Source organism: Salvelinus alpinus, chromosome 8 (assembly GCF_045679555.1).
Source record: "Salvelinus alpinus chromosome 8, SLU_Salpinus.1, whole genome shotgun sequence".
Classification (NCBI taxonomy): domain Eukaryota; kingdom Metazoa; phylum Chordata; class Actinopteri; order Salmoniformes; family Salmonidae; genus Salvelinus; species Salvelinus alpinus.
Window position 1 is genome coordinate 42643186 of NC_092093.1, and position 23977 is coordinate 42667162.

Below are 23977 nucleotides of genomic sequence, written 5' to 3' on the forward strand. Positions count from 1 at the left end.
GTGTGTCTACATAACCTGGTTCAAGTATTCATGACATCACCCTGAGGAAGGCACAGTGATGCCGAAACGTTGGTAAATACCCATTAAATTGCTGGGAGATTATACATGGAGTGTGCAACTTTTTTATTTTGATAGTTAGTAAGCACCTCCCACAAACTATTATTCTGGGTGTTATGCCAGCTCATGTTTTTTATTTTTATGAAATACATTTTACCAAGACAAATAATATTCTTCATGTCCTGAATTATTCAGTAGAGTCTTTCTCTAACATAGGATTAACATTATATCCAAAAAGTCGGATTTCGTAACCTAATACATCCGATAATAAGCACCGAGCTCTGTTGACAGAGCAGTGTTGCTTTCTCACAACAACTTTAGAATTTTACATGTTGTGGTGGTTGTCTGCAAAGTTGTTTCCGTGGGTCGCAAAAAGCTAAATTAGCATGACACGAGCTGAATTAAACGTAAAAGGCTTTGAAAATAAAAAGGACGCTCAGTGGCTAATTTACATTTCACCGAGATAACACTTGTTTTTGTGAGACAACTTCTAAAAAGAACAGGAATGTTGCATAAAGCAAATCACTAAAATATGAAAATAATACATGCTATGTCTCAAAATCTTACTTCTACACAACCGTTCAAAATTAGAGGTCACTTAGAAATGCCTTTTTTTTTGTCCATTAAAATAACATCAAATTGATCAGAAATACAGTGTAGACATTGTTAATGTTGTAAATTACTATTGTAGCTGGAAACGGCAGATTTTGTAATGTGACATCTACATAGGCGTACAGAGGCCCATTATCAGCAACCATCACTCCTGTGTTCCAATGGCACATTGTGTTAGCTAATCCAAGTTTATCATTTTAAAAGGCTAATTGATCATTAGAAAACCCTTTTGCAATTATGTTAGCACAGCTGAAAACTGTCTCTAACCAGAATAGAAAGAGGAGTGGGAGGCCCTGGTGCAGAACTGAGCATGAGGACAAGTACATTAGAGTGTCTAGTTTGAGAAACAGACGCCTCACAATCCCCTCTCATATGTCGAGAAACGTGCCTTTTTTCCTCGAAAGTACGTAATGTCACAATTCCAAAGCTATACGATATTACAGATAGCAAGTTAATTGTCTCACATCTCGGAAAAGATTTGTAATGTTGTACTTCTTGTTGATGAAATTCATGCTAATGTTGGGTTTTTGAGCTCGCGCCCAATAGACTACCATGCACTCCTTGTCCCAGATTCGCCCAGAATGCACCGCACGGCCCATTACCACCGTAGCATGTGCAATGTTTCCCATCTCCTCAAAAGTATATTTGCCGCTGCGAATGTCAGACTCCACCCTGTTGGGAACATCGATCTGCAGGTTGAACATGGTGAGATTGTAGACTCCTAAATTGATAGTGCAGTTTGTTTAGGCGATTTTACTTCGCCATTTTATATCGCCAAAATGAAACATTTGTTCACAAAAAATATTGTTCTCACATATTAGTGTTATTTAACACTGTAAATTAAATGAATGAGTTGTTTTGGGTGGATTTACCCCCTAACATATTATTTTACCCATTTGTCGTTTTTTGATTGGGCACCCCACTGATTCAATCTCTCCTCTCAGTCGTCATGACTTCAGTGATCCTGCTGTGTGCATATGTGAGGCCGCAGAAAGAAAGAGAACTAGCCAAATGTATGTTTACCAGTATGGTGGAGACGCGGAGGGATTTGTTAGCCAGAGAGTCAGTGATGTTAGACGTCTTGCTCTTGTGGTTCTCTGTCATGTTCAGCCCACTGGGAGGGTCCCATGTTCCAATCTGTTGGGGAAACATATGATCCCCTCATATCATAAAATGGTACTGTATATGCATACACAGACAGACATGAGTTGTGAACACACGCACCAGTGGTATAAAGTCGCTAGTGAAAGTCTACACACCCATTGCACGGTCTTCACATTTCAATGCCTTAAAATGTTATCTAAAAAGGGATTACATTGGATTATTCCTACCAATCTACACAACCTACTCCACATTTTCAAAGTAAACGACAAATTATAGAACATTTTCCAAATTAATAAAAAAATATATAAATTGTATTGATGTATTGATTGAAAATACAGACGATCAACAACACTGCATTCACTCCACATTACTGGCCTGTATGGCAAAGTCTTTCATTCTGTTTGCAACAAGGCCGTTAAGTAATAAGGCAAGACAACACATAAAAAAAACATATTTTTGGGGGCATAAAGAAAAAATCCAATACAACACAAAAGCCAGGAAAGCCTGTCTTTTCAAGTATTGTGGTGGCAGCGTCGCGATATGGGTATGCTATCACCAGCAGGGACTGGGGAGTTTGTCAGGTTCAAAATAAATATGAAAGGAGCAGGGGGGCTGCAAATGTTCTTATTTTACAAGTTGGATTTGACTTGAAAATTAAAATACACAAACAATAAGAACATTCATATTTATTCAATGATATCTGTATGTATTTTGTTATGCTTGATAGTTGAGCGATTTAATTAAGCATTTTCTTTTTATAAATCGCTTTTTAAAAATAAAAAGCTACAATCCTAACTGTTTGATTGACAAGAGTGATGGTCAGGGGGGCAGAGTTTTTACCACCATCATTGGGCTTGGGGCCAAAGTATGGGTAGTGCCTCAGTGAAGGTATGGCCAGTGAAAGAGTAGATACTGTATGAGATCTAACCTCCACATCATAGAAGGATACCTGACCCTCCTCATAATCCAAAAATACTCCCACCTTCTGGGGCTTCTCTCTCAGGAGGAGTGGGACAGCAGGTTTATCAAGAGCTTCATGCTAATTTCCCATGTCTCAGGCAAATGTTTCTCTTCCTGTTGATGGACTCTTTTGTCACTCCTAAACCCCAATCAGTCTTCCCCTTGATCTGCACCTCATAGTAAAATTGCCCAGAGGAGAAGCCCTTCTTTCCTAGGACACACACACACACTCTTTTGGGGTTTTCAATGAGATTCTGTCTTCTGATTGTATACTTATTTACTGTCCTCAGACAGAATAAGAGTGGGGTGTGCTGTATCAGGGTCAGCTCCAAGTGATTTTCATTTTCGAAATCTGTTCCAAATTATTCCCAAGCATTTTTATTTATTTTATTTTTTTATTTCACCGTTATTTAACCAGGTAGGCCAGTTGAGAACAAGTTCTCATTTACAACTGCGACCTGGCCAAGATAAAGCAAAGCAGTGCAACAAAAACAACACAGAGTTACACATAAACAAACGTACAGTCAATAAAACAATAGAAAAAAAGAAAAATCTATGTACAGTGTGTGCAAATGTAGAAGAGTTAATTAACCTGGTTAAATAAAGGTGAGATATACAGTGGGGAGAACAAGTATTTGATACACTGCCGATTTTGCAGGTTTTCCTACTTACAAAGCATGTAGAGGTCTGTAATTTTTATCATAGGTACACTTCAACTGTGAGAGACGGAATCTAAAACAAAAATCCAGAAAATCACATTGTATGATTTTTAAATAATTAATTAGCATTTTATTGCATGACATAAGTATTTGATCACCTACCAACCAGTAAGAATTCCGGCTCTCACAGACCTGTTAGTTTTTCTTTAAGAAGCCCTCCTGTTCTCCACTCATTACCTGTATTAACTGCACCTGTTTGAACTCGTTACCTGTATAAAAGACACCTGTCCACACACTCAATCAAACAGATTCCAACCTCTCCACAATGGCCAAGACCAGAGAGCTGTGTAAGGACATCAGGGATAAAATTGTAGACCTGCACAAGGCTGGGATGGGCTACAGGACAATAGGCAAGCAGCTTGGTGAGAAGGAAACAACTGTTGGCGCAATTATTAGAAAATGGAAGAAGTTCAAGATGACGGTCAATCACCCTCGGTCTGGGGCTCCATGCAAGATTTCACCTCGTGGGGCATCAATGATCATGAGGAAGGTGAGGGATCAGCCCAGAACTACACGGCAGGACCTGGTCAATGACCTGAAGAGAGCTGGGACCACCGTCTCAAAGAAAACCATTAGTAACACACTACGCCGTCATGGATTAAAATCCTGCAGCGCACGCAAGGTCCCCCTGCTTAAGCCAGTGCATGTCCAGGCCTGTCTGAAGTTTGCCAATGACCATCTGGATGATCCAGAGGAGGAATGGGAGAAGGTCATGTGGTCTGATGAGACAAAAATAGAGCTTTTTGTCTAACTCCACTCGCCGTGTTTGGAGGAAGAAGAAGTATGAGTACAACCCCAAGAACACCATCCCAACCGTGAAGCATGGAGGTGGAAACATCATTCTTTGGGGATGCTTTTCTGCAAAGGGGACAGGACGACTGCACCGTATTGAGGGGAGGATGGATGGGGCCATGTATCGCGAGATCTTGGCCAACAACCTCCTTCCCTCAGTAAGAGCATTGAAGATGGGTCGTGGCTGGGTCTTCCAGCATGACAACGACACAAAGCACACAGCCATGGCAACTAAGGAGTGGCTCCGTAAGAAGCATCTCAAGGTCCTGGAGTGGCCTAGCCAGTCTCCAGACCTGAACCCAATAGAAAATCTTTGGAGGGAGCTGAAACTCCGTATTGCCCAGCGACAGCCCCGAAACCTGAAGGATCTGGAGAAGATCTGTAGGGAGGAGTGGGCCAAAATCCCTGCTGCAGTGTGTGCAAACCTAGTCAAGAACTACAGGAAACGTATGATCTCTGTAATTGCAAACAAAGGTTTCTGTACCAAATATTAAGTTCTGCTTTTCTGATGTATCAAATACTTATGTCATGCAATAAAATGCAAATTAATTACTTAAAAATCATACAATGTGATTTTCTGGATTTTTGTTTTAGATTCCGTCTCTCATAGTTGAAGTGTACCTATGATAAAAATTACAGACCTCTACATGCTTTGTAAGTAGGAAAACCTGCAAAATCGGCAGTGTATCAAATACTTGTTCTCCCCACTGTATATATATATATATATATATATTTTTTAAATTGGGCACACAGCATGCTGCCTAGTGACTTTCTACTGTCACAGTCTTAAGCACACTGTGAGCACAGACATCCAAGCGATAAAACCTCACAAAAGTGTGCGGCGATGCAAAACTCTCCGCAGCACAAATATCTCCTACAGTCAACCCTTTAAACAACGCCCAAGACGCTGCCAGACCCATTTTGGAGACCCTGTACACTGCCAGGTAACCCTTGCCCCTTGCTGCTATATGCCAGTGGGAGAGACGCTGTTTAGAGAGTGGCCTTACTTGAGCTGGAATAGCAAAACAGACAAAAAGCTGGTACATAACTGGATATCCCAGATCCTTTCAATGTACATGCGTAAAGCGCACACCAGACACAGGGCATGTAAGTTGTTTTGCGTTTTGTGTAGAATCCGTAGGCGAGCGATAAACTCCCACTGCCATCCGTTCTTCTTGCTAACGTGCAATCGGAAAATAAAACTGATGATCAACGATTAAGATTATCCTACCAACGGGACATTAAAAACTGTAACAGCTTATTTTTCACCGAGACATGGCTGAACGACGATATGGACAATATAGAGCTAGCAGGATTTTTCATGCACAGGCAGAACAGAGACGCTACCTCTGGTAAGACGAGGGGTGGGGGTGTGTGTCTATTTGTCAATAATAGCTGGTGCGCGATGAGTAATATTGAAGAAGTCTTACGGTTTTGCTCGCCTGAGGTAGAGTACCTTATGATAAGCTGTAGACCACACTATCTACCTAGAGAGTTCTCATCTATATTATTCGTAGCCGTCTATTTACCAACACAGAACAAAGCTGGCACTAAGACCGCTCTCAACCAACTCTATAAGGCCATAAGCAAAGAAGAAAATGCTCACCCAGAAGCGGCGCTCCTAGTGGCCGGGGACTTTAATGCAGGCAAACTTAAATCAGTTTTACCAAATTTTTACCAGCAGGTCACATGTGCAACCAGAGGGAAAACAATCCTAGACCACCTTTACTCCACACACACCCAGATGCATACAAATAGTTATATTGACTAATGTTATGTCCGGATTGTCTCTTATCCGCTTGTCGTCCCCTTAGGCCATAGTTTGTACATTTCAATTGTCATTAGAAACCACATTTGTTTAAGCAAGTCAGCCATATCAGCTATGTTTTTTTTAAAGGAAGTGAATGAGGCTGAATGAACTGTTTCGCTGCCAGACAAGGCTCCAGATGTAATAGTGGTAAGGTGTTGGGACTGCTGTTGGCACAGCTTTATGTAGACCCTTTGTGGGTTTGTGGGCACCGTTTGTAGTGCAATACATGTATTGTTTAGTGTTGTGTTGTGTAGTGGCTTTTCTGGCATGCATTCCACTTTTTGGGTTTTTGCCCCACCAAGATTTACATGCTAAAATCGCCAATGAACACACGTCTGATCAGTCCTTCAGAACAACTCAAGGAGTTTGTTGTGCTCCTTACAAATCCTGTTTTCCAGGTTCTCCGCAGGGTCGATCAGCCTGTGTGTCTTCAGGTCTGCAGGGCTGGGGCTATCTGATGAGGCTGCAGGTGAGTCTCACAGTAAGAGGTCAAGTACTCCATGCATGACTTCAGGGCCTTGAGTTTCGTCCCGGTACATACATCATAGGCCACTTCTCCAGGGCCGGCATGGCTTTGGTCTGGGCTGCTTGTAGCTTTTACTTGAACTGACTTCCTGAACGAAGGAGCAATCTCAGAAATGAAAGTATTGATGCGAAGCTCAGATCTCCTGTAGAGTTTATCCTTAAACAGTGGACACTGGCACAGGCCATTACTGTCCCAGTACTTTCTGATGCAGGCCATGCAGAAGTTGTGTCCACATGAAGTGGTGACAGGCTCAATGAACAATTCCAAACAGAACACAGGATCTGTGCTTCTGACAGGAGACTGCTGGAGGATGCCATATCTAGACAATGAGTCCAAATGTGAAATCATGAAGCAATTCCTTGAATCTCTCCACTCTTGATATTATGTAGTTGATAATTCATGAGCTTATATAAAGTGTCATGAGTGTAAATGAATAACTACTATAAATGCAATCTTGATAAATGGTTTCACTAATGACTCATTTATGACGATTTCCAATGACACTGGAAATTGTCATAAATGAGTCATTAAGACAACAGGATATCCTCTACGGGATTGGTGTCCCTCCACCGGGACGGTTGAGCTAACGTGTGCTAATATGATTAGCATGACATTGTAAGTAACAAGAACATTTCCCAGGACATTAAGCAGAAAGCTTAAATTCTTGTTAATCTAACTGCACTGTCCAATTTACAGTAGCTACACTTACTGTGAAAAAATACCATGCTGTTGTTTGAGGAGTGTACAAAAAAAAAAAATGTATCACGGAAACTGGTTTGATACATTCACCTCTGAAGGTAAATAATGTACTTACATTCAGTAATCTTGCTCTGATTTATCATCCTGAGGGTCCCAGAGATAAAATGTTGCATAGTTTTGTTTAATAAAATACATTTTTATATTATAATATAGGAACTGGGTTCTAAAGTTTGAACCCCTGCTGTTTCTGGGGTTCGATCCTTAAGGAGGAGGACAGGCAGATGCTATCGGAAAAAATAATACTTTGGTTGTGTTTATGAAGGTCTTGGGTAACATTAGAATGAGATGTATTTTTACTGTAGGTTATCTATTGCCTCATGCTCAAGTGTGGAGCTCATGGAACTGTTCTTTTGTTTGTAAAAAGTGATATTTTGAAACCTCAGAATCTGCTCTTTCTGGTGCTATATAGGAAATCAAAACATCTTACCTGCATGTGACTCTATAAGAAGATTAGAAAAAGTAACTTTTTGGTGCTTCCAACAAAAAAAAGATATCCTCTTAAAACTTAAAACAATTCTGTTTAGTCGAGGTAATTGAGGTAATATGTACGTTGGTAGAGTTGAAGTGACTATGCATAGATAATAAACAGAGAGTAGCAACAGCGTAAAAATTGGGGGTAGAAGGGGGTAGAAGCTTGGGGGTTGGGGGTAGAAGCTGTTAAGAAGCCTTTTGGAGCTCAGGTACCACTTGCCGTGCGTTAGCAGAGAGAACAGTCTATGACTAGGGTGGCTGGAGTCTTTGACAATTTTTAGGGCCTTCCTCTGACACCACCATGTATAGAGCTCCTGGATGGCGGGAAGCTTGGCCCAAGTGTTGTACTGGGCCGTACGCACTACCATCTGTAGTGCCTTGCGGTCGGAGGCTGAGCAGTTGCCATACCAGGCGGGGTGATGCAACCTGTCAGGATGCTCTCAATGGTGCAGCTGTGTAACCTTTTGAGGATCTGAAGACCCATGCCAAATCTTCTCAATCTTCTGTGGGAGAATAGGCATTGTCGTACCCTCTTCACGACCATCTTGGTGTGCTTGGACCACGACAGTTCATTGGTGATGTAGACACCAAGGTACTTGAAACTCTCAACCTGCTCCACTACAGCACCGTCAATGAGAATGGGGGCATGCTCGGGCCTCCTTTTCCTGTAGTCCACGATCCTCTCCTTTGTCTTGATCACGCTGAGGCAGAGGTTGTTATCCTGGCACCACAATGCCTGGTCTCTGACCTCCTCCCTATAGGCTGTCTCATCGTTGTCGGTGATCAGGCCTACCACTGTTGTGTCATCGGCAAACTTAATGATGGTGTTGGAGTCGTGCTTGGCCATGCAGTCATGGGAGAACAGTTGGTACAGAAGGGGACTGAGAACGCACCCCTGAAGGGCCCCCATGTTGAGGATCAGCCTGGCAAATGTGTTGTTACCTACCCTTACCACCTGGAGGCAGACCGTCAAGAAGTTCAGGATCGAGTTGCGGAGGGAGGTGATTATTACCAAGGTCCTTAGCTTAGTGACGAGCTTTGAGGGCACTATGGTGTTGAACGCTGAGCTGTAGTCAATGAATAGCATTCTCAAATAGGTGTTCCTTTTGTCCAGGTGGGAAAGGGCAGTGTGGAGTGCAATAGAGATTGCGTCATCTGTGGATCTGTTGGGACGTAATATGTATGCAAATTAGGTGGGTCTAGGGTTTCTGGGATAATGGTGTTGATGTGAGCCATGACCAGCTTTTCAAAGCACTTCATGTCTACAGACCTGAGTACTACGGGTCGGTAGTCATTTAGGTAGGTTACCTTGGTGTTCTTGGGCACAGGGACTATGGTAGTCTGCTTGAAACATGTTGGTATTACCGACTTGGTCAGGGACAGGTTGAAAATGTCAGTGAGGGCACATAGAAGTAATTTAGCTCATCTAGTAGGCTCATGTCACTGGGCAGCTCGTGGCTGTGCTTCCCTTTGTAGTTCGTAATAGTTTGCAATCCCTGCCACATCCAACGAGCATCAAAGCCAGTGTTGTAGGATTTAATCTTCGTCCTGTATTGACGCTTTGCCTGTTTGATGGTTCGTCCGAGGGCAGAGTGGGATTTGAGGGAGCGGGTTAGTCCCCACTCCCTCAAAGTGGCAGCTCTATCCTTTAGCTCAGTGTGGATGTTACCTGTAATCCATGGCTTCTGGTTGGGGTATTTACGTACGTACGGTCACTGTGGGGACAACATCATCAATGCACTTATTGCTCCTCAATGCCGTTGGAAGAATCCCAGAACATATTCCCGTCTGTGCTAGCAAAACAGTCCTGTAGCTTAGCATCTGCGTCATCTGACCACTTCCCTATTGAGCGAGTCACTGGTACTTCCGGCTTTAGTTTTTGCTTGTTAACAAGAATCAGGAGGATAGAATTATGGTCAGATTTGCCAAATAGAGGGCGAGAGAGAGCTTTGTATGTGTCTCTGTGTCACGCCCTGACCTTAGAGATCCTTATTTATTCTCTATGTTTGGTTAGGCCAGGGTGTGACTCGGGTTGGAAAATCTATGTTTTCTATTTCTTTGTTGTTTTGCCGAGTGTGGTTCCCAATCAGAGGCAGATGTCTATCGTTGTCTCTGATTGGGGATCATATATAAGTTGTCATTTTCCGTTTGGGTTTTGTGGCGTGTTGTTTTCTGTTTAGGATGTTTCCGTGACAGAACTGTGCGCTTTCGTTTTTCTCCTTTTGTCATTTTGTTTGAATGTTTTTGTGAACATTAAATCATGAACACTTTCTACGCTGCGCTTTGGTCTCATTCCGACGACGAACGTTACATTCTGTGTGTGGAGTAAAGGTGGTCTAGAGGTTTTTTTCACTGGTTGCACATATTACATGCTGGTAGAAATGAGGTAAAACATATTTAAGTTTCCCTGAATTAAAGTCCCCGGCCACTAGGAGCACCGCCTCTGGATGAGCATTTTCTTGTTTGCTTAGGGCCTTATACAACTCGTTGAGTGCGTTCTTAGTGCCAGCATCAGTTTGTGGTGGTAAATAGCCAGCTATGAAAAATACAGATGAAAATTCTTGGTACATAGTGTAGTCTACAGCTTATCATGAGATACTTTACCTCAGGTGAGCAAAACCTTGAGACTTCATTCATCTTAGATTTCGTTCACCAGCTGTTATTGACAAATAGACACAGACCGCTATCCATTGTCTTTCCGGAGGCAGATGTTCTATCTTGCCGATGCACGGAAAACCCAGCCAGTTGTATGTTATCCATGTCGTCGTTTCGACTCTGTGAAACAAGATATTACAGTTTTTAATGTCATGTTGGTAGGATAGTCTTGATCGGAGCTCATCCAGATTATTATCCAATGATTGCGTGTTGGCTAATAGGACTGATGGTAGAGGCGGGTTACCCACTTGCTGTCGGATTCTTACAAGGCACCCTGACCTACGACCCCCATATCTCCGTCTCTTCTTCATGCAAATGACAGGGATTTGGGACTTGTCTGGTTTCTGAAGTAAATCCTTTGCGTCCGACTCGTTAAAGAAAAACCTTGGTCCAGTACAAGGTGAGTAATCGGTTTCCTGATATCCAGAAGCTCTTTTTGGTCTTAAGAGATGGTGGCAGAAACATTATGTACAAAATAAGTTACAAATAACGCTAAGAAACACACACAATAGCACAATTGGTTAGGAGCCTGTAAAACGGCAGCCATCTCCTCCAGCGCCATTATTTTCAACAATTGACTCAAAGAGTTGATTCAAAGAGAGAGAAAGACAATAGTTGAAGAGTTTTGAACAAATTGATTTCTTCAAAAGGAAGGAGAAGCAGCAGAGAGAGAAAATTATATTTAGCTGTATTTTTTATTCTTCTTAGTTTACATTTCAATTACTTAGCTAGCTAATGCAGCTATTTTAGCCAACTTAACAACCTGACTCAAACAAAGAGGAATGCTAGCTAGCTGACCAAGGCTATCCAACACTGCAACTCTTCCAAATCAAGGTAAGCTTTCTGTTTTATAAGGTAATGTTAATAAGAAAAAAATCCTCCTCCTAATCTGAAACGGCACCGACCACCACTGACCCACGCACACACACAAACTCACTTTTTCCAGTCCTTCCTCCTTTAGACTGATTACATCCAGGTCAAAGTCTGTCCTCAATCCGTTAGTTTTGTTGAAGAGGATGTGTCCAGTCAAGCCATCCCAATGGGCCTATAGAGAGGGGCACACACACACACACACACACACACACACACACACACACACACACACACACACACACACACACACACACACACACACACACACACACACACACACACACACACACACACACACACACACACACACACACACACCAACCACCTAATTCAACTCAAAAACAAAGTCCAATGTGTCCAAATTGTATCCCTCAATTACCCATAATACCACATATGCTCTTTCATTATATTTTGATCCACAAACCAAAAGCCTACAATGCTTTAATTTCAATTAGCTAGACCTTCCGCCTGGCTCTCTCCACACTGTCTGCATTTAAATACAACAAGAGACAATAGAGACGAGCACCACAGAAGCTTGTTTGACAGGTATTAGAGTTCATTACACTGTGAAGTTGGTTGTGCTTGAATTTTTACTTCAAAGTGATTGGAGGATCAGAGAGACAGCGCAGGGAGAGATATGAGAGACTAAAGTGGTGGGGGACAGTACATTTGTATTTAAGCAGGGAGTCATGCCGAGACCACGGCATATTTTGCAGCTCTGAATGAACACATCAATAAACAAAAATTACAATTACACTTAAATATATATATATATATGTATACAGTCGTGGGCAAAAGTTTTGAGAATGTATTAAGTTTTGAGAAAGTATTAATTTTCACAAAGTCTGATGCCTCAGTTTGTAGGATGGCAATTTGCATATTCTCCAGAATGTTGTGAAGAGTGATCAGATGAACTGCAATTAATTGCAAAGTCCCTCTTTGCCATGCAAATGAACTGAATCCCCCCAAAACATTTCCACTGCATTTCAGCCCTGCCACAAAAGGACCAGCTGACATCATGTCAGTGATTATCTCGTTAACACAGGTGTGAGTGTTGACGAGGACAAGGCTGGAGATCACTCTGTCATGCTGATTGAGTTCGAATAACAGACTGGAAGCTTCAAAAGGAGGGTGGTGCTTGGATTCATTGTTCTTCCTCTGTCAACCATGGTAACCTGCAAGGAAACATGTGCCGTTAACATTGCTTTGCACGAAAAGGGCTTCACAGGCAAGGATATTGGTGCCAGTAAGATCGCACCTAAATCAACCATTTATCGGATCATCAAGAACTTCAAAGAGAGCGGTTCAATTGTTGTGAAGAAGGCTTCAGGGCACCCAAGAAAGGCCAGCAAGCGCCAGGACCGTCTCCTAAAGTTGATTCAGCTGTGGGATCGGGGCACCACCGGTACAGAGCTTGCTCAGGAATGGCAGCAGGCAGGTGTGAGTGCATCTGCACACAAAGTGATGTGAAGACTTTTGGAGGATGGCCTGGTGTCAAAAAGGGCAGCAAAGAAGCCACTTCTCTCCAGGAAAAACATCAGGGACAGACTGATATTCTGCAAACGGTACAGGGATTGGACTGCTGAGGACTGGGGTAAAGTCATTTTCTATGAATCCCCTTTCCGATTGTTTGGGGCATCCGGAAAAAAGCTTGTCCGGAGAAGACAAGGTGAGCGTTACCATCAGTCCTGCGTCATGCCAACAGTAAAGCATCCTGAGACCATTCATGTGTGGGGTTGCTTCTCAGCCAAGGGATTGGGCTCACTCACAATTTTGCCTAACAACACAGCCATGAATAAAGAATGGTACCAAAACATCCTCCGAGAGCAACTTCTCCCAACCATCCAGGAACAGTTTGGTGACAAACAATGCCTTTTCCAGCATGATGGAGCACCTTGTCATAAGGCAAAAGTGGTAACTAAGTGGCTCGGGGAACAAAACATCAATATTTTGGGTCCATGGCCAGGAAACTCCCCAGATCTTAATCCCATTGAGAACTTGTTGTCAATTCTCAAAAGGCGGGTGGACAAACAAAACCCCACAAATTCTGACAATCTCCAAGCATTGATTATGCAAGAATTGGCTGCCATCAGTCAGGATGTGGCCCAGAAGTTAATTGACAGCATTCCAGCTTGGATTAAAGAGGTTTTGAAAAAGAAGGGTCAACACTGCAAATATTGACTCTTTGCATCAACTTCATGTAATTGTCAATAAAAGCCTTTGACACTTATGAAATGCTTGTAATTATACTTCAGTATTCCATAGTAACATCTGACAAAAATATATATATATACACACTACCATTCAAATGTTTGGGGTCACTTGGAAATGTCCTTGTTTTTGAAAGAAAAGCACGTTTTTGTCCATTAAAATAACATCAAATTGATCAGAAATACAGTGTAGACATTGTTAGTGTTGTAAATGACTATTGTACCTGGAAACGGCTGACTTTTAATGGAATATCTACGTAGGCGTGCAGAGGCCCATTATCAGCAACCATCACTCCTGTGTTCCAATGTCATGTTGTGTTAGCTAATCCAAGTTTATCATTTTAAAAGGCTAATTGATCATTAGAAAACCCTTTTGCAATTATTTTAGCACAGCTGCAAACGGTTGTTCTGATTAAAGAAGCAATTAAACTGGCCTTCTATAGACTAGTTGAGTATCTGGAGCATCAGCACTTGTGGGTTCAATTACAGGCTCAAAATGGCCAGAGACAAATATCTTTCTTCTGGAACTCTTCAGTCTATTCTTATTCTCAGAAATGAAAGCTATTCCATGCGAGAAATTGCCAAGAAACTGAAGATCTCGTACAACGCTGTGTACTACTCCCTTCACAGAACAGCACAAACTGTCCCCGGTGCACAACTGAGCAAGAGGACAAGTACATTAAAGTGTCTAGTTTGAGAAACAGACGCCTCAGAAGTCCTCAACTGGCAGCTTCATTACTCACTAAACACCAGTCTCAATGTCAACAGTGAAGAGGTTACTCCGGGATGCTGGCCTTCTAGGCAGAGTTCCTCTGTCCAGTGTCTGTGTTCTTTTGCCCATCTTAATCTTTTATTTTTATTGGCCAGTCTGAGATATGGCTTTTTCTTTTTTGCTCTGTCTAGAAGTCCAGCATCCCGGAGTCCCCTCTTCACTGTTGATGTTGAGACTGGTGTTTAGTGAGTCACTAAATAAACTGAGTAGTGATAACTTAAACACAAGCCATAGTCATATTAACTTAATTAACATTAAGTCATACTTACTCAATTCATCCTATACTGTATGTCAATGAAACGCTAACATTTGAAGTATTACGGTACCTCTTTGATGAGGCTTATAAAGCGCCCTCCGAAGCGCCAGGGTTTGTGGCGGTTGCACTGCAGCGAGCTGACAGTGATCTGCTGCGACTGCTGCACTGCCACCGCTACCACGTGCACCGCGTCGTACATCAGCGCTGCGTCCGTCTGCACACAGAGAGAGAGATATGATGTCAGAGCATTATTACATCATGAGACAAAAGGTGTCTCTTGCTAAATAGATTTGATTAGATTTCCATTAGACAACCTGTATAAGGTTAAATACAATACAGTGCATTGTTATGTCAGAGCATGATTACATAATAAAGTGCATTATGATGTCAGATCATTATTAGGCCTGCTTCATCAAGGGCATTATGATGTCAGAGCATTATTATATCATGAAGGGCACTATAATGTCATAACATTTTTAATTAAACCTGCACTGCGTAACTATGTGGGTACAGGTGTTTTTGGACCCTTCTGACAAGAATGTAGTATTTCTTTGAGATTTGAACACGTATCCCAGAAACCCCAGCTCTCATTGGTCGGATGACGTAGCATCAACATCCGCTCTGAGACTTTGTGGCTATTTCATCTCGTGGAAACCTAGTGTTGCCAATTTCGACATTTTCAGGAAATTTGAGACTGTGGATGCATGCGATGTGATAACAGTTATGGACAACGTTGAAGATAACTTGATTCTACTTGAGAAACAATGTCTTACGAACAGGTTAAAAAAATGTACATGTTAAAATATTCACGTTGTTAGCCAAAAAGGTAGGTAACATTAGCTAGCTAGCTAAATGGTTGTCAATAGCTATAGTGAATTTCCCTGCCTGGTAAAATATATCAATATGACAATAGCTTTTGTAGATTAGTTAACAGACTTTTGTAAAAAAAAATACATTGTAAAATAATGAATTTTGACTATCATAGCTCTGCATTCATTGAAAATAACTTTGGTTTTGGCTAGTCCTTTGCCCTTCATGCACGCCTCCAACTCAATCATCAAGTTTGCAGACGACACAACAGTAGTAGGCTTGATTACCAACAACGATGAGACAGCCTGCAGGAAGGAGGTGAGGGCACTCGGTGTGTGGTGTCAGCAAAACAACCTCTCACTGAACGTCAACAAAACAAAGGAGATGATCGTGGACTTCAGAAAACAGCAGAGGGAGCACCCCCCTATCCACATCGACGGGACAGCAGTGGAGAAGGTGGAAAGTTTTTATTACCTCAGCGTACACATCACGGACAAACTTAAAATGGTCCACCCACACAGACAGTGACAGTGTGGTGAAGAAGTCGCAACAGCGCCTCTTCAATCTCAAGAGGCTGAAGAAATTGAGCTTGTCACCTAAAACCCTCACAGACTTTTACAGATGCACAATTGAGAGCATCCTGTCCGGCTGCATCACCGCCTGGTACGGCAACTGCACCGCCCACAACCACAAGGCTCTTCTGAGGGGTGTGTGGTCTGCACAACCCCTTTCCCTGGGGGAAACTACCTGCCCTCCATGACACCTACAACACCCGATGTCACAGGAAGGCCAAAAAGATCATCAAGGACAACCACCCGAGCCACTGCCTGTTCATCCCGCTATCATCCAGAAGGTGAGGTCAGTACAGGTGTATCGAAGCTGTACTCCTAGCTTTACTAGCTAGCATTTGTGGGTTCACTGGGATGGCCCCTTGATTCTCGAGAGCTATGGCTATAAAGATGTGGTGTATGGATTGTAGATGTGTTATACTCTTCTGCATGAAAATCCTTATTGCTTATACATAAAAGACCATGTATTGAACATTACCATACAATCCTAATAAGTGTTGTGTACATGTTTTTTTCTGTGGGATTCCAGTTTTGAAGAGCCGTAGACCATCCAGGGGCACAGGCAGAGGTGCAGAAAGAAAGAATTGGACAGGAAGACCTTCAAAGGGCTGCCTGACTGCAAGAAGAGAGGCTGGCCGAGATGATGGTTAGTAAAAATATTTCACCTGTGGTACTATTTACCCATTTCACAACATTGTAATCATATCACACAACATTTGGCTGCATTCTGTAATTTCATGTTACTTTTTTCTTATCATTACAGCTTAAATTGCAAGAACTGTCCTTTGAAGAAAGGGGAGAGGTGCTGGAGCTGGCTGCTTCCCGTCTACCTGGAGTGATGTTTCACATCATGGAGTACCGGAGAGCTAGCCTAGGGTCTCCAGACAACCTCGCTGGTGCACCTGCATGAATTGCAGGGAGACTTCTACACACTATTACACACAACTCCTGCCATTTCACCACTGCAATATTCCATTTATTTATTACCAAGTACTGTATGTTTACATAACAGGTTAACACTTTCCACAACTACACTGTACTTTATTCTTCATTTGGATCCCAATTAGGAAAAATACTTGATTTGGTGATATCTTTAAGTCGATTTTGGTGTGAATTTTTCTTTAGTCTGGTCAGTTCAGTTCAGTACTTTATCGGAATGTTTCCCTTACACTGTGCTTTTGTTATTTTGAGGAAGGTTACGGAGACTACCTTGTATATCTCCTTAATAAAACGATTTGACCTGACCTGTATAATTGGACTGACTTGTTTTGTACTGTATTTACACGAGGGTAGTCCATCCGTCTTTCTGGATATCTACCCACCTGTAGGTTTGCTAAATTAAAGTGTAAACTGTCAAGAGCATAGATGTCCAGGAAAAGAGAATAGTTTAGTAAATAATTCCAAAAGTACAATAATGACGACTATATGCTAGACAGAAAATGCACAAGTATTGTTTCTCAAAAGTTTATTGTTGCCCTCACAAACTTCCCTTATTTATATGATTGACAGTTTTCTGAAGGTTTTAAAACTTCCCGGGAACCACCAAGTCTGACAGCAGGGAAAGCTCCAGTCCTTCCCAGCTCAAAGGTGTGCTTACTGCACCCGTGTTGTGTGGCGAGCATCTCCTCGAAGTTGTAGCAGCTCAGCCGTTGTTGGTGGTGCCATTTCAGGGAGTCTTGGGTCATCTGATCTGAGGATCATTCTGCTTGGTACCCCCAGTCTTTTCAACACTGCTTTCTGAAGTTCTGGGATGTCAGTGTAGTCCTTTGCAGTTTTCAATGAATAGACACTTCAGACTTGTTATAGTAGAGTCTCCTCTAGCTGAAAGATAGTTAATTCTCACCAAATATTATTCTATCATACCTGACGATCACACCTGATTAAACTAATTGCATTCTAAACTGAAGACCATGATTAGTTGATTATTGGAGTCAAGAGTTAGCCGGGACAAAAGTGTGACAACAATCAAGCCCCTGATGACTGGAGTTGACCATCCCTGACCTAGATCAGAGATAAAATATTTTTTGAATGTAGTTTTGTGACTATCATTAATGTGATGATGGTTATTTTATCAAGTCAATTAACTATGTTTAACTTCTCTAGGGTAGGGGGCAGCATTCGGAATTTTGGATGAAATGCATGCCCAAATTAAACTGCCTGTTTCTCGGGCCCAGAATATATGATATGTATATAACTGGTAGATTTGGATAGAAAACACTCTAAAGTTTCCAAAACGGTTAAAATAGTGTGTGTGAATATAACAGAACTGATTTGGCAGGCGAAAACCTGAGAAAAATCCATTCAGGAAATAGTTTTTGTTTTATGTTTTGTAGTTTTCTTTTCATTGCCATTACAGTATCCGTTGACTTAGGACTTAAATTGCAGTTTCTATGCCTTCCAATAGATGTCAACAGTCTTTAGAAAGTGTTTCAGGCTTGTATTCTGAAAAATGAGGAAGAAAGAGCAGTCTGAATGACTGGACTCTAAAGTTTCACAGGGCTTTTCATGCGCACAACCGAGAGAGCGCGTTTCTTGTTTACATTTTATATTGACGACGTTCTTGTTGAAATATTATCGATTATTTAGGCTAAAAACAACCTGAGGTTTGAATATAAACATCGTTTGACATGTTTCTATGAACTTTATAGATACAATTTGGATTTTTTTGTCTTCCTGTTTTGACTGCATTTGAGCCTGTGGATTACTGAAGAAAACGCGCGAACAAAACAGAGGTTTTTTGTTATAAAGAGACTTTATCGAACAAAAGGAACATTTATTGAGTAAATGAATGTCTGCTGAGTGCAACCATATGGAAGATCATCAAAGGTAAGGGATTCATTTGATCTCTATTTCTAAATTGTGTAACTGTTCTATCTGGCTGGCTACTGTTTGTAATGATTTGTCTAGTGGGCTATGTTCTCATAATCGTAAGGTATGCTTTCGCCGTAAAGCATTTTTTAAATCTGACACCGTGGTTGGATTCACAAGAAGTTAATCTTTAAACCTATGTAAAATATGTTTTGTTTTCTGAATTTTTATAATGAGTATTTCTGTATTTGAATTTGGCGCCCAGCAGCTTCACTGGCTGTTGAAGAGGTGGGACGCTACGGTCTCACGTGCCCAAGAGAGGTTAATTATTTAAATTATTGAATTAATCATGTAATAATTAACTCAATAACAATCTTGGGGCACCACGGAAAAAGTTGGTTTAATGAGTTACTGTTTCCCAAATTAATTCAAGAATATATCAGAATATATTGTTATCATATTAGTCATCCATTAATTATCACCACCTCGTCTCATTCTGAACGTCATTGACTTCAAATCTGCACAAACCTTAGTCTAAATGATGATACAGCGATACACAAAGTAGAAAATGAGTGTCATAAAATACATGTAGAATTATAGTGAAGACATCAAAACTATGAAATAACACATATGGAATCCTGTATTAACCAAAAAAGTGTTAAACAAATCTAAATCTACTTTATATTTGAGATTCTTTAATGTAGGCACACTTTGCCTTGATGACAGCTTTGCACTTTCTTGGCATTTTCTGCTGCTGCTGCGCCTTCTTCACAACGCTGTCTGTGTGGGTGGACCAATTCAGTTTGTCCGTGATGTGTACGCTGAGGAACTTAAAACTTACTACCCTCTCCACTACTGTCCTGTCGATGTGGACAGGGGGGTGCTCCCTCTGCTGTTTCCTGAAGTCCACAATCATCTCCTTTGTTTTGTTGACGTTGAGTGTGAGGTTATTTTCCTGACACCACACTCCGAGGGCCCTCACCTCCTCCCTGTTGGCCGTCTCGTCGATGTTGGTAATCAAGCCTACCTCTGAAAAAGGGGGATGCTTGCAAGGCGAAGAACACCAGCATCATGTGGCAGCATCATGTTGTGGGGGTGCTTTGCTGAAGGAGGGACTGGGGCACTTCACAAAATAGATGGCAACATTAGGAAGGAAAATTATGTGGATATATTGAAGCAACATCTCAAGACATCAGGAAGTTGTCAGGAAGTTAAAGCTTGGTCGCAAATGGGTCTTCCAAATGGACAATGACCCCAAGCATACTTCCAAAGTTGTGGCAAAATGGCTTAAGGACAACTAAGTCAAGGTATTGGAGTGGCCATCACAAAGCCCTGACCTCAATCCAATAGAAAATTTGAGGGCAGCACTGAAAAAGCATGTGCGAGCAAGGAGGCCTACAAACCTGACTCAGTTACACTAGCTCTGTCAGGAGGAATGGGCCAAAATGCACTTATTGTGGGAAGTTTGTGGAAGGCTACCCGAAACGTTTGACACAAGTTAAACATTTTAAAGGCAATGCTACCAAATACTAATTGAGTGTATGTAAACTTCTGACCCACTGGGAATGTGATGAAAGGAATAAAAGCTGAAATAAAAAAATAATTCTCTGTACTATTGAAATAGATAATTCTCTGTACTATTATTCTGACATTTCACATTCTTAAAATAAAGTGGTGATCCTAACTGACCTAAAACAGAGTCTTGTTACTAGGACTAAATGTCAGGAATTTTGAAAAACTGAGTTCACATGTATTTGGCTAAGGTGTATGTAAACTTCAGACTTCAACTGTATCTAGCAGTCTACAGCACACTGAAATCTCTTGGCTACAAATGTGTAAAATGAATTAAAAAAAATTCTAAATACTAATATGCTGCATCATCCACTTCCCTCTCCATATCCGTTCTGTCCCTGAACAAGGCAGTTAACCCACTGTTCCTAGGCCGTCAATGAAAATAATAATTTGTTCTTAACTGACTTGCCTAGTTAAATAAAGGTGAAATAAAAATCCTTTGGAGGAATATCAGGCTCTCTGGCCGGCCAGCTTGTCACCATGGAGACTAATGTCTCCTGATAGCCATGCCCACTCCCTGGAGATCGTGGGCAGAGCGGGCGCTGCTGCAGATGGCACAATTGGCCACAGTGCCAATCAACTCCACTCCAAAACAACACACTCTACATGCCATATCGTGTAGACTCTGAATGATACCATGTGATTGTATGATCCTAGAAACAGACAGGCAATATGACTTGATCACAAATAAGTTTCACAATGGTTAGGTTGTTTATTTTTTAACCCTTTTTCTCCCCAATTGGTAGTTACAGTCTTACTCCCGTACAGACTCGGGGGAGGCGAAGGTCGAGAGCTGTGCGTCCTCCAAAACACAACTGTTTTAACACAATACCCACTTAACCCAGGAGCCAGCCACTACACCCAGCCCGCCACAGGAGTCGCTAGTGCACAATGGGACAAGGAAATCCCTGCCAGCCAAACTGCAACTTTGAAAAAATATATACTTTATATCGGAGTTGTGCATGTTGTTCACATGCATATCTGAGAAGGCATATCTGCCTTCCCATTGGCTAAAATGGTCCCACCTGATCTTCCATCTTTGAGGACATGCATTTCCATTGTTAGAGTGGTCACTCAAGACTATCTTGTCAATATAATAGAACATCTTTGTAGTGGGAAGCCATCTTGACTAAAGGCTGTAGTCAGAAATGATTTTAAACTAGGAAACTAGTAAGGGATATTGTATTTTCTTTGTGTGGACTAGTGATGCGTGGGTTGAATCTTAAAATTGCGCAGGCAGGTTTAGGGTTATGAAAAGCTTGAATGGATGAAGGGCTGTGGCTTGAATAAAGAGAAAACACCTGGGCAGAAAAAGTTCACGTCGATCCACTGATGCAAAAAAGGACAATGTCAGAGTTTAATTCAACAAAAGAAAAGCTGCGAAATTGATAGATGAAAATAAATAGAACGGAGGACCAAAGGAGTCGTCTAATGTTTGGAAAGGATTTGGTGAAGTGGTGAAAGAGGATGACAGCAGTGTTATGTGTGATGATTGTGAGGTGCTATACGAATTTGACAGTCACAAATGACGGGGACTTCAAAATGTCACGTCTCTAGGTCTATAAGCTCTCACATTAAGCATTTCTTGCAGTAAAATGATAGGCCTACACGAAATGTAGCAGAAGTGGAGAAATATGATTTATTTATTTCAGCATCTTGAGAGAATGAATGCGCAGTTAGGGACCATCTGAAAAGGTGCTATCTTTATCAGCGGCATATTTCAACCCACATAAAAAATGCTTCCAAGCCGACCTGAAATCTTATCAAAAACATGTTGGGTCGTTTTAACAGCTTTTCATTTGCTTAAAACCAGTCAAACTAATGTAATTTTGAAATTATGCACAGGACATTTTTCCATTGATTTTTTTTATTGACTACATTTTCTCCCCACTCCCTTAACGTCTTTGCTGCAGGGGAGAAGAGATAAGAGATGAGAGGAAAGAGAAAGACTTCAAGTCTACAGATGGCATTCATTCGATCATTTGTGACATTCTGGTGATCAAGGGTTTATTTTACTCTTCTAGTGTAACAAGTAGGCTAATGACAGAAGAGAATCTGCATCTATCTAATTATAGACAAGTTCACTAACAAATAGCCTACCACAATGTTGGAAGTTCAAAGCAGGAACGTAGGCCTATCTAAAAAAAAAATAAAAATTAAAAAAATATGTCGAAGTTCTGAAAAATCGACTTGTTTTCTAATTCATGTCAAAATTGGACATGTAATGACAGAAAACAAATGACAACAACATTTATTAATCAATTTTGAGATTATAAACATTATAATTAGCACAAAGCAATAGAAGAAACTCAACAACAACGAAACAAAGTTAGCTTACATTATTTGGCTAGCTAGCACTGGATGGCTACTGCTGTGTGTGTGTGTGTGTGTGTGTGTGTGTGTGTGTGTGTGTGTGTGTGTGTGTGTGTGTGTGTGTGTGTGTGTGTGTGTGTGTGTGTGTGTGTGTGTGTGTGTGTGTGTGTGTGTGTGTGTGTGTGTGTGTGTGTGTTCCAAACCTTTTTGTGTACAGTTAAGGTGTTGGATAGACAGTCGCTGCATTCGGGTTCGAGTCCCTGTTGAGAATACCCCCTGAATTCGCTACAATATACTCCAATGGTTGGTTTCACTGACCCTTCCCTTTAACTACCTCCGAATTGACCCATTTTTAGCTTCTTCTGAGTCTGTTGGAGAGGATCAGCTTGAGCAAAGTGAGGTGTAGAATCACTGATCTACAAATAGTATTCCTTGCCAAATAATATTTTTTTTATGTGATTAAGACTCGCCTCTCCAAAAAAAAATGCCAAAAAAGCACAGCCCAATCCTGGGTCAGATCTCAAATATGGCTGAATTGTAGTGTATTTACAGAATACTCCTATGTTGTATACTTCTTAATCAACTATATTGCAGTAATGTGCTACTACCTCTACTAAAGGTTGACAGATGTCACTTGTATGGAGTTAGCTGTTTCAAAGGGTAACATAAGCACAATGCTCCTTTTCAGTTGGTTTTTGGCTCAGAGTAAAATAAAGTAAAACACACCAATCCCAGTCATAATTTCAATATAGTAAATCTGGCTCATTTGCCCCTGGTTGTGAAACGGAGCCAAACTAAATTATGAATGAGAATGTATTTTTGTGCCAATTTGGAGAAAAGTTTGTCTCACTATGGCTCTGCCACTAGTTACACCTACTCAGTGCAATATTTATGTTGCGGCTAATGGATTTATGGACAGTTTCTCAGACACAAATTAAGCCTAGGCCTAGACTAAAAAGCAAGATCAATGAAAATGATGAATTGAAGGTGCTTTCTGTGTCAGGTAAACCTGCCCTTAATGTACCACAGGTACCTTTTACTTAGAGCTAGTTGTTTTCCAGACATCTCCTGGTGCAATGTATATAGTGTTGAATATTGTTGTATCTGTTTTTGCCCTTTTACGGTTGAATTGCTTGCTTCTTGAGAGCATGGGTTCCTTGTACTAACACTGCATTTGACCCTTGAGAGCATGGGTTCCTTGTACTAACACTGCATTTGACCCTTTAGACCCCAATATATTTCTAGAATGCTGCTGGAAATGACTTCGAATTTTCAAGATAAAATTGCTTTATCACGCATTTCTAACAAACAGACATAGCTCAAAAACAA

At 41.3% G+C, this 23977-nt stretch overlaps 1 long non-coding RNA gene and 1 pseudogene across 1 annotated transcript; one reads left to right on the forward strand and one right to left on the reverse strand.

Moving 5' to 3' along the window:
* LOC139583175 (glutamate receptor ionotropic, kainate 2-like) overlaps positions 1 to 23977 on the reverse strand; it is a 198807-nt pseudogene that overhangs the window by 43393 nt on the left and 131437 nt on the right.
* On the forward strand, positions 15204 to 17205 carry LOC139583154 (uncharacterized). Its single transcript, XR_011676493.1, has 4 exons — positions 15204 to 15402; positions 15599 to 16239; positions 16485 to 16601; positions 16719 to 17205. It is a non-coding gene; the product is annotated as an uncharacterized lncRNA (long non-coding RNA).